Source organism: Bos taurus, chromosome 8 (genome assembly GCF_002263795.3).
Source record: "Bos taurus isolate L1 Dominette 01449 registration number 42190680 breed Hereford chromosome 8, ARS-UCD2.0, whole genome shotgun sequence".
Taxonomy (NCBI): Eukaryota; Metazoa; Chordata; class Mammalia; order Artiodactyla; family Bovidae; genus Bos; species Bos taurus.
This window is the reverse complement of record NC_037335.1, coordinates 7,510,113-7,519,875: the sequence shown is the minus strand read 5'-3', so window position 1 is coordinate 7,519,875 and position 9,763 is coordinate 7,510,113.

The window sequence follows — 9,763 nt, the reverse complement described above, 5'->3', positions numbered from 1 at the left end:
TTGACAGCACAACTCCCTCTGGCCTGTGTGAGGTGTTGCCCCACTGTAGTTTCCATTTGCTTTTTCTCTAATAATGAATCACTGCAGATGGCGGCTGCAGCCATGAAATTAAAAGAAGCTTGCTCCTTGGGGGAAAAAAAAAAAAAAAAAAAACTATGACCAACCTAGACAGCATATTAAAAAGCAGAGACATTACTTTGCCAATAAAGGTCCGTCTAGTCAAAGATACGGTTTTTCCAGGAGTCGTGTATGGATGTGAGAGTTGGACTATGAGGAAAGCTGAGCACCAAAGAATTGATGCTTTTGGAGAAGACTCTTGAGAGTCCCTTGGACTACAAGGAGATCCAACCACTCCATCCTAAAGGAAATCAGTCCTGAATATTCATTGGAAGGACTGATGCTGAAGCTGAAACTCCAATACTTTGGCCACCTGATGCGAAGAACTGACTCATTGGAAAAAACTGTGATGCTGGGAAAGATTGAAGGCAGGAGGAGAAGGGGACGACAGAGGATGAGATGGATGGACATGAGTTTGAGTAGGCTCTGGGAGTTGGTGATGGACAGGGAAGCCTGGCGTCTGCAGTCCATGGGGTCGCAAAGAGTCGGACACGACTGAGCGACTGAACTGAATAATGAGCGCTGTGAGCATCTTTTCATGTATTTATTGGCCATCTGTATGTCTTCTTTGGAGAAATGTCTGCTTAGGTTTTCTGTCCATTTTTTAAATTGGGTTGTTTGTTTTTCTGGTATTGAGCTGTGTGAGCTGATTAATATTTTGGCGATTAATCCTTTGTCAGCTGTGGACACAGCGGGGGAAGGAGAGGCTGGGATGAATTGAGAAAGTAGCATTGCCATACATACACTACCACGTGTAACACAGAAAGCTAGTGGGAAGTTGTCCGGCACATGGAGCTCAGCTCCACGCACTGTGATGACCTAGAGAGGAGGGGGAGGGGGAGAGGAGGGCGTCTCAAGAGGGAAGGGATTTATGTATACATAGAGCTGATTCACACTCTCGTATGGCAGAAACCAACACCACATTGTAAAGCGATTTTCCTCCAATTAAAAAATTAAAAAAAAAAAGACTCCCTCCACCATCAATGTTCAACGTTCCTCCCTTTCCCACAACTCTTGGCCTTTATTCCGTGGCTTCTACCACAGGTGAGTGCCAGGGACTCTGCTCATCCTAAAGGATATGAAACACAGTAAGGACCCACTGCAGCCCTCAGGGACCTCATGGCCTGGAGATGATCCCGCTGGTACTACAGCCATATTATCATCCTTGACCGTGTTTCCCCGTCCCAAGCCCCTCGCTGCTGCTTGATGTTCACGGTCTTGATGCCACTGAGCTAGCAGCTCGTGATACTCATTTTGAGTCCTTACTTCTGTTAAGTAAAGGCATAGACACAGGCACACAGGGGACCAGCTGTGATGGGCCTGAGGCCAGAGGAATACACTCACCCAATATTCCCCTGTCCGGGGCTGGGGATGAGAGGCTGGAAGCCTGGAGACCTTGTCAGGCTCTGCAGAGTGTGAGGCTGTCCTCTGGTCTTCCCACCTGGGAGGAAGAGGCGGAGCTCTTTAATCTGCTACAGAAAAGGAGAAACTGAAGGCTACGAAGGTTAAATGACCCCCCACAGGCTACACAGCTGGGAAAGAAAGAACCCCGTCTCTGGACTTGAAGAAGATGGGCCCAACCATGGGTTGTGTCCAAAGGGGCTTAGCAAGCCAGCTCCACACAGCAGTGCCCCCTCAGTGAGTGGAGGAGGTGGGGGCATTTCTGTGGTTTCCTCTCACCTCCCTGCCACCCAGGCCCCTGTGGGCATCCTTAGGGAGGGAAGACAGAGCAAGTCACATTTATGTCCTACACAACCCCCAGCATGAGCCTCCAGGTGTGATGGTTAAAAATGGGAAATGAAATATTGATGGTGGACTTACTGGGTGATCAGTCTGGAAGGTGGGTTTATGGGGGGCGGTGAGTGTACTATGGTGGCTCAGATGGTAAAGAATCTGCCTGCAATGCAGGAGACTCGGGTTCGATTTCTGGGTCGGGAAGATCCCCCGGAGAAGAGAAAGGCTACCCACTCCAGTATTCTTGCCTGGAGAATTCAGCCTAATATTTTCCAGCACTAGGTGATGAAGCTACTGGCTGTTGCCTTAGAAGCAGTCTGAGCCTTTTGTTCTCCAATCAGATTGAGACCTCACAAACCTCAGACATTTTCACTTGCCTATTTACTGAATGTTGATATCCTGACCACAGTCACAGCCACGGGCCCTGAGCTCTGATGTGAGGGCCACAGTTTGAGCTAGTCCAACCAGAGCCTGTCTGGACCAGGAAAAGCCACACGCTTGGGTCCAAGGAGGAATTTTGTAAAGAATCTAGGGCTAATTATCAGACAGTGGGAAAACCAAATGCAAAAAAAAAAAAAAAGAAAAAAGAGCCAGGAACAGGAGTGAAGCTTTAGTGTGGAGCTGGGGTTCAGAGTTTGGTCAAGAAGAGGTTTGCGATGAGAAAGGAAGGTCAGGGAGAAGAGACAGAATGTTCTGAGAGCATGTTTTGTTTTTTAAAGATTTTTTGATGTGGAAATAAATGATCTGGGGGGTGGGGATCCAGGACCAGGAATGGACTTTTATTTCAAGGGATAAGGGCGATTCCCTCTGCTCTCCTGCCTGGCTAAGTGGTGGTGCTGGTCGCAGCTGCGCCTGTCCCCAAGTGCAGCTCAGAGGAGGTGGAGGCTGGGCTGGGAGACGTGGCCACGTGCTCTCACGGCCAGGGCGGCTCTGATTTGAAGGCTGTGGCTGACAGTCCACAGAGCCCCAGGCTGCGCCAAAGTAACCATGGCTCAGGCTGTCCGCTGCCTCCTGGCCCCCTCCCTGCTCCAGTCCCAGGGAGGCCAGAGCTGATAGGAGCTGGGTCCTGCCATGAAGTCATCTGTTATGGTGCCAGGGAAGGGAAGGGCTGGGGGCAGCAGGCAGAGGGGCCACAGGGCCCCCGCGCTGTCTGCCTTCCCCACACTGGCGCCGTAGGTTGGAAAGCTTGAGTCTTATCTAGGGAGTGCCCACCGGGGGGTTGGGGGGAGGCGGCGGTGGGTAGGAGTGGGGGCCCTTGGAGGGCAGGGGCTGGTGGGGAGGGCCTGTGCATTGTCAGCAAATCTGGAAGAGAAAATGAGAGTTCGGTGGAAATGTCAGGGATAGGAGCATTTGTAGGTCTCTGCAAAGTTTGTTGAGCTGATACTGGGCATGAGTCAGTCATGATTGGAGGCACGCAGTCCTTTGACCGTGTGCCATTCTACAGCAAAAGGAAAGAACCTAAAGAATATTCCAAACTGCCAAGGTGGGGAGGGGTGGGGGTGGACCAGTCCAGCTTTCCAAGGTGGGGAGGGGCATGCTGGAGGGATTGTGCTGAAAGGTACCTCCGTCTGCCCAAAGGAAACAACAGAGAACATGGCAGGGCAAAGAAACAGGGATGACAGAGGTGTGTGTGGGCCCACGCAGGGCAAGGGCACCCATGGGCATAGGACCCGACCACCCAAGCATCAAAAAGTGAAGGCCAGGCAAAGGATCATCTAAGCCCAGGGCCCCGGGCACAGGGAAGGATGAGTCTCTTGGGGACAGAGAGGCTGGAGATCAGCTCTGGACGGGAGGTGAACAAGAGTGGGCAGAGCCTCGGAAAGTGGAAGCAAAGAGCCTCAGAGGAAGACTCACTGTGTCAGCCACTGTTCCTGATTAGCAGAAAATGAGGGAAACGGAGTCCAGTGTTGGGTGGGTCAATTGGGCTGGACCGAAGGCCCATCTCTGGGTTCTTGGCAGGACAGAGGAAAATGCGGTGCTCTTCCTCAGGTGTGGGATATGACTTGAATGTACTCAGTTAAGGAGTCAGAAATAGAGGGAAGTTGAAAGACAGCAAAAAACAGGCTGGAACCCAGAGCCTCATCCCCTGTGCTGTGGTCTGAATTCTGTGTCCCCCAAATTCACCTGCTGACACCCCAACCCCCAGAGGAGATGGTGTTGGAATGAGCAGCCTTTGGGAGGTAGTCATGAGGGTGGAGCCCCCTGGGGGATAGTGCCCTTAAAAAAGAGACCCCGGAGAGCTCCTCAGCCCCTCTGCCATGTGAGGACACAGCCGGGACTTCCCTGGTGGCCCAGTGGCTAAGGCTCAGTGCTCCCAATGCAGGTGTCCAGAGCTCAATCCCTGGTCAGGGAAGGAGATCCCACATGCCTCAACTATTTAATAAGACCTGGTGCAGCCAAATACATACATAAAATAAATAAAACTAAATGTTAAAAAAAGAAGGCACCAGACGTAAGTTAGAAGGTGAGTTCTCAGACACCCAGTCTGCAGGCGGCAAGGCACTTTGATCTTGAACTTCTAGTCTCTAGAACTATGAGCAGTGAACTGCTATTTGTAAGCCATCTGGTCTGTGGTTTCTTGTTAGAGCAGCCTGCATGGGCTAAGACATCAAGTTGATGGCCTTGGGCCTGGACTTGGGCCAGCATAGCCTTGTCAGGACACTGGGCAGGCTGGGGTTCCAGAATCCTGTTATGCGCCCCCTGTGGGCTGCCCAGATCCAGAGCTGGCTGCTCTGTGTTAGCACACAGAGCGCAGCAGGAGAGGGACCCCATCCCTGATACCTACCTGAGCTGGGGGCACTGGAAAGGGCAGGGTTGCGGGCACCCCAGTGCCAGGTGTCCTGCTAAGATGTGGCTGGTAAATGGTGGGAGGGCAAGGCTTTAGGTGGCTGGGTGGTACTAAAAGGCGAGACTCTGAAGCCGTCTTTATCTTTTTCAGCTGCTTTTGACTAGTTGCAGCTGATACGCTCTTTAAGTAACACCCAGCCAGCGGATGGTGACTGTTCTCAAGTTAAAGTTTCATTATTTTTAATCACACCTTCAAAAATCAGAGCATCACTCTTTTGAAATATTTCCTACAGATTCAAAACTCATTCTCACTGTTATAAACTAGTTGAACAATATATTTGTTAGTAAAAGAAAAGGAAGAAGTATACTGAAATATAAAAATGGATATGAAAAATATTCAGAGAACTTCAAAGGTCTTATTAAAATTGGAAACATTATATAAGAAAACACGTATGTGCCTTGGAACAGGTCTCTTCTCACGTCTTGTCAAGCAGAATCTGGGTACAGACCTGATCTGTCCCATTGATACTTATTATCAGTGAATAGATTCCACGTCTATTGACTCATACCATGACATGGTGCCAAGCACATGAGCTTATTTATGGCCTCTTGAGTGATTGTTATTTTCCCTTTACAGATGCGAGTAACTGAAGTTGAGAGTTTTTCTTAACACCACTTTTTGGGCAGCCACATCCAAGACTGTAACACTTCAATGCTGTTCTCATCACAGACCCTCCATGACGTTTGCTCTGCCCTCCCTTTTCTCTCCAAATTAGTTTATTTCCTTTTATATATGTTTTCAGTTCAGTTCAGTCGCTCAGTTGTGTCTGACTCTTTGCGACCCCATGAGCTGCAGCATGCCAGGCCTCCCTGTCCAACACCAGCTCCTGGAGCCCACCTGAACTCATGTCCATTGAGTCGGTGATGCCATCCAACCATCTCATCCTCTGTTGTCCCTTTCTCCTCTTGCCCTCAATTTTCCCCAGCATCAGGGTCTTTTCCAATGAGTCAGCTCTTCGCATCAGGTGGCCAAAGTATTGGAGTTTCAGCTTCAACATCAGACCTTCCAATGAACACCCAGGACTGATCTCCTTTAGGATGGACTGGTTGGATCTCCTTGCAATCCAAGGGACTGCATGTTTTATATAAGTTTTAATATGTTATATATATTTAATATATGTTACATATATGTTTATATGTTGTACGTTATATATGTTTATATATACATATATATTTTAATATACAATTAAAAAAACAAACTTCATCTCCAATTGAAACATCTTATCAATTTATATTTGCTAATGATTTCCGTGTCTTAAACATTCAGCAATTGATTTCCTTCAGAAAACTGGAATAAATACTTCCTCTGTTCCCCGCCAAATCCCCAGAACCAAACAATGTACTATTTAATTTCTCTGGTTCCTGTTGTGTGATGTGAGGTTTATATCCAAGTTCACACGCATCCAGTTTTCTGTCCTACTCTTCCAAAAGTTGTTGAAAGTTGTCTCCTACAAGTGGAAAAGTGGCGAGAGAGGTGGTCTGGGCGCTGCAAAGACCCCCAAGATGAGACAAGCTCAGACATCCTCGCTGTCCGCCCGAGTGAGAAAGGCAGGCAGGCTGCGCCCTCTGGTGGTGAGAACGGGCTCTAGCTGCTCGCCGGGAGCGTGGGGCTTGCCTTACTGCCGGGCGGTCACTCTCACTTCTCACCTGCGCAGAACAAAGGCCCTTAGGGGCTTTTAAGCTATTCGAGTCCCTTTTGGACCACCATCGGATTGCATTTAATTTCGATCTAATGTCTTTTGAGTCCTACACAAGTTGGCACATATCCAATTTCCCGAACAGGCGAGGTTAAAAAGATTTTAAACATTTAAAGGGTGGTTTGATCCATCATTCTGAGTAGCTCCCTCCCTAAATACACGTGGTGTGGAGCACGGAGCACGGAGCACAGAGCTGCCTCTCAGAAGACCTGAGGCCTTTTCTGGGTTCTGGTCTCACTAATGCCTGTGGTCTTGCGCAAGTTGCTGCCCCTCTCTGGCCCTCTGTTTTCTCACTTGTGGTGATGATATCTAAGGGCCTTTCCAGACCCAGACGTGGGGGATGTTTTCAGGTGAGCGGGCTGCCTCAATGGCCCGTGCTTGGGTCAGGCCCAGCAGTGCAGGAGTGACCCCTTTGTTACAGCCTGGTCTCACTTTGCTCCCTCCCCCAACCCATGATTAAGACTCTAATTGTTGTGGTCCTTGGGTTCAGTTTTCATGTAGGGGCCTGACTCCCACTCGCTGTGTAGCTGGGACCACGGCTTTAACCTGTCTGTGACCTTATTTCTGTAAACTGTCTTATTCTGTAAACAGAGTCCGTAAAAAGTAGACAATATTGCGGAAAAATCACAGCCCAGAGGAAGCTCTGCTTTTATTAATTGACTTTGCTTTTGATCGTCGCGCTGATCATGAAGACCTCAAAGGAAAGGAAGCAGCTGGTTATTAAGCAGGGCATTGGGGAAGATGCTGGGCAGTGATCAGGGCGTGCGCAGAGTGGGCTCGGAGTCTTGGTAAGGCTGCTGAAGGAGGAAAGCAGGTAGAGCCTGCCACCTGGTGGCAGGAAAGAGTATTGCTTCCTAAGGGATGCTCCGTGTGCTGCTCCTCCCAAAACAAACAGGGATAAAAATAGAATAGCTGGCTGGCCACGCATCTGGTACAGAGAGTAGGAGGAACTGTTCCGTAAAGGAAAATGGTTTTTGTCTTGGTATGGCTTGGTTTCCTTTAATCTTCTGATCTAAACCTGGTCTATATAACAGGTCAAGATTATTCATTTATGTAATCATAAGGAGACGTGTTAAGCTAGTTACGTACGTCTTCCAGGACCTAGTCCAGGGTAACAACTCAGCTGTTCATTGTTTTAAAAATGAAAAGATTAACAGCATTTTGTGGCACTCATTTCCCCCCCACCTTCCCTTTCATCTTCCCCTGTGTACATGTTACAATATGTTAGCGAATAGGAGACTCCCATTCCTGTTAGGAAATAGGAATTTTAGGAAACCCAGGCTCTTGTCTGGGCTCCTCTGTCTTTAACTTAGTGATGGGCTCATGGCTCAGCTGTGGCATGAGGACTGTGGAGCTCAGTTTTAAAGCAGACAAAGATCAATTCATTACCATAAATGTATTTGTCAACTCAAATGTATTAGAAGTCCTACAAATCAGTAAAGAAATGACAAACAGCCCAATAAGATTGGGCAAAGGTTTGAACAGGTGTTTCATAACTGAGGGTCTCCAGAAGGCCAATACGCCTGTGAAAAGATGTTCAATATTATTTTTATTAGAGGAATGCAAGTTAAAATAGCAAGACAGCAGACAAACACCAGAATGGTGAGAATGTGAAAGACACTGCTAATGTTTGTAAAGATAGGTGGCAACTTGGACTCTCACACACTGCTGTTGGGAGTTAAACTGGTACACCCAGTTTGGAAACTGTCAGTATTCACTAAGAAATCGGTATATAAATACATCGTGGTTTGTACACAGTAATAAAAAAGAACGAACTACCACGACAGGCAACATAATGGATGAACTTTATAAACACAGCATTGAATGAAAGAAGTCAAACACATAAGACTGCGTGCAGTCTGAGCCCCTTTCCACAAAATTCAGTCATAAGCAAAACTAACTGGTGGTAATAGACTTTAGATTAGTGGTTCCCACTGGTGTGGTTATTGATGTAGAAGGGGCAAGAGAGAATCGTCTGGGGGTGGTGGAAATATCCTATATCTTGATCAGGGTGTGGTTACACAGATTGTGTAGTACAAATGCACACTTATGTATATATGTACATACACACATGTATAGATTGATGTGCCCCTACACTTTCCTTCAAAGCAATTACCATTTGTGTGATTTTTTTATAACTGAGTAGATAATTTCACCAAAATGTATTTTATTAATACAAGGCTATCATAATTTTCCACTTCACTTTTATGAGAATTGGTGAAGTCATATAAGCTCCATTAAAATGTATAGGGGAAAAAAGAAAAAAAATTGTTTAGAGGAATAGGTTTTTATAAAGACAATTTTACTGTGATTTTTCCTACAGACTCTAATGATTAATGCATTTAAAAATGATAACCCAATAAACATTGGTACAACCCACTCCAGTATTCTTGCTTGAAAAATCCCATGGACAGGGGAGCCTGGTGGGCTACAGTCCAAGGGGATTGCAAAGAGTCAGACATGACTGAGTGAATGAGCACAAAAAACATTTAGAAAGATATGGAACGTGTGACCATTTTTATGATCATTGATTTGTTTGCTTTTCTAATTCATTTACTTTTGGTTTATCACTTTTCAGTTCAGTTCAGTTCAGTCGCTCAGTCGTGTCTGACTCTTTGCGACCCCATGAATCGCAGCACGCCAGGCCTCCCTGTCCATCACCAACTCCCGGAGTTCACACGTCCATCGAGTCAGTGATGCCATCCAGCCATCTCATCTTCTGTCGTCCCCTTCTCCTCCTGCCCCCAATCCCTCCCAGCATCAGAGTCTTTTCCAGTGAGTCAACTCTTCGCATGAGGTGGCCAAAGTACTGGAGTTTCAGCTTTAGCATCATTCCTTCCAAAGAAATCCCAGGGCTGATTTCCTTCAGAATGGACTGGTTGGATCACCTTGCAGTCCAAGGGACTCTCAAGAGTCTTCTCCAACACAGCAGTTCGAATGCATCAATTCTTTGGCGCTCAGCTTTCTTCACAGTTGAACTCTCACATCCATACACGACCACAGGAAAAACCATAGCCTTGACTAGACGGACCTTTGTTGGCAAAGTAATATCTCTGCTTTTGAATATGCTATCTAGGTTGGTCATAACTTTCCTTCCAAGGAGTAAGCATCTTTTAATTTCATGGCTGCAGTCACCATCTGTAGTGATTTTGGAGCCCCCAAAAATAAAGTCTGACACTGTTTCCACTGTTTCCCCATCTATTTCCCATGAAGTGAGGGGACCAGATGCCATGATCTTAGATGAATAAATGAGTACAAAAAACAAATGAAGACAGGAATGAGTTTTTTGTATTGTGAATGCTTTGTTTTTGCCTTGGAAGGAATAAACATAGCTCAGAACTGCATAGAATGGTCAGAAATAGTGTTTA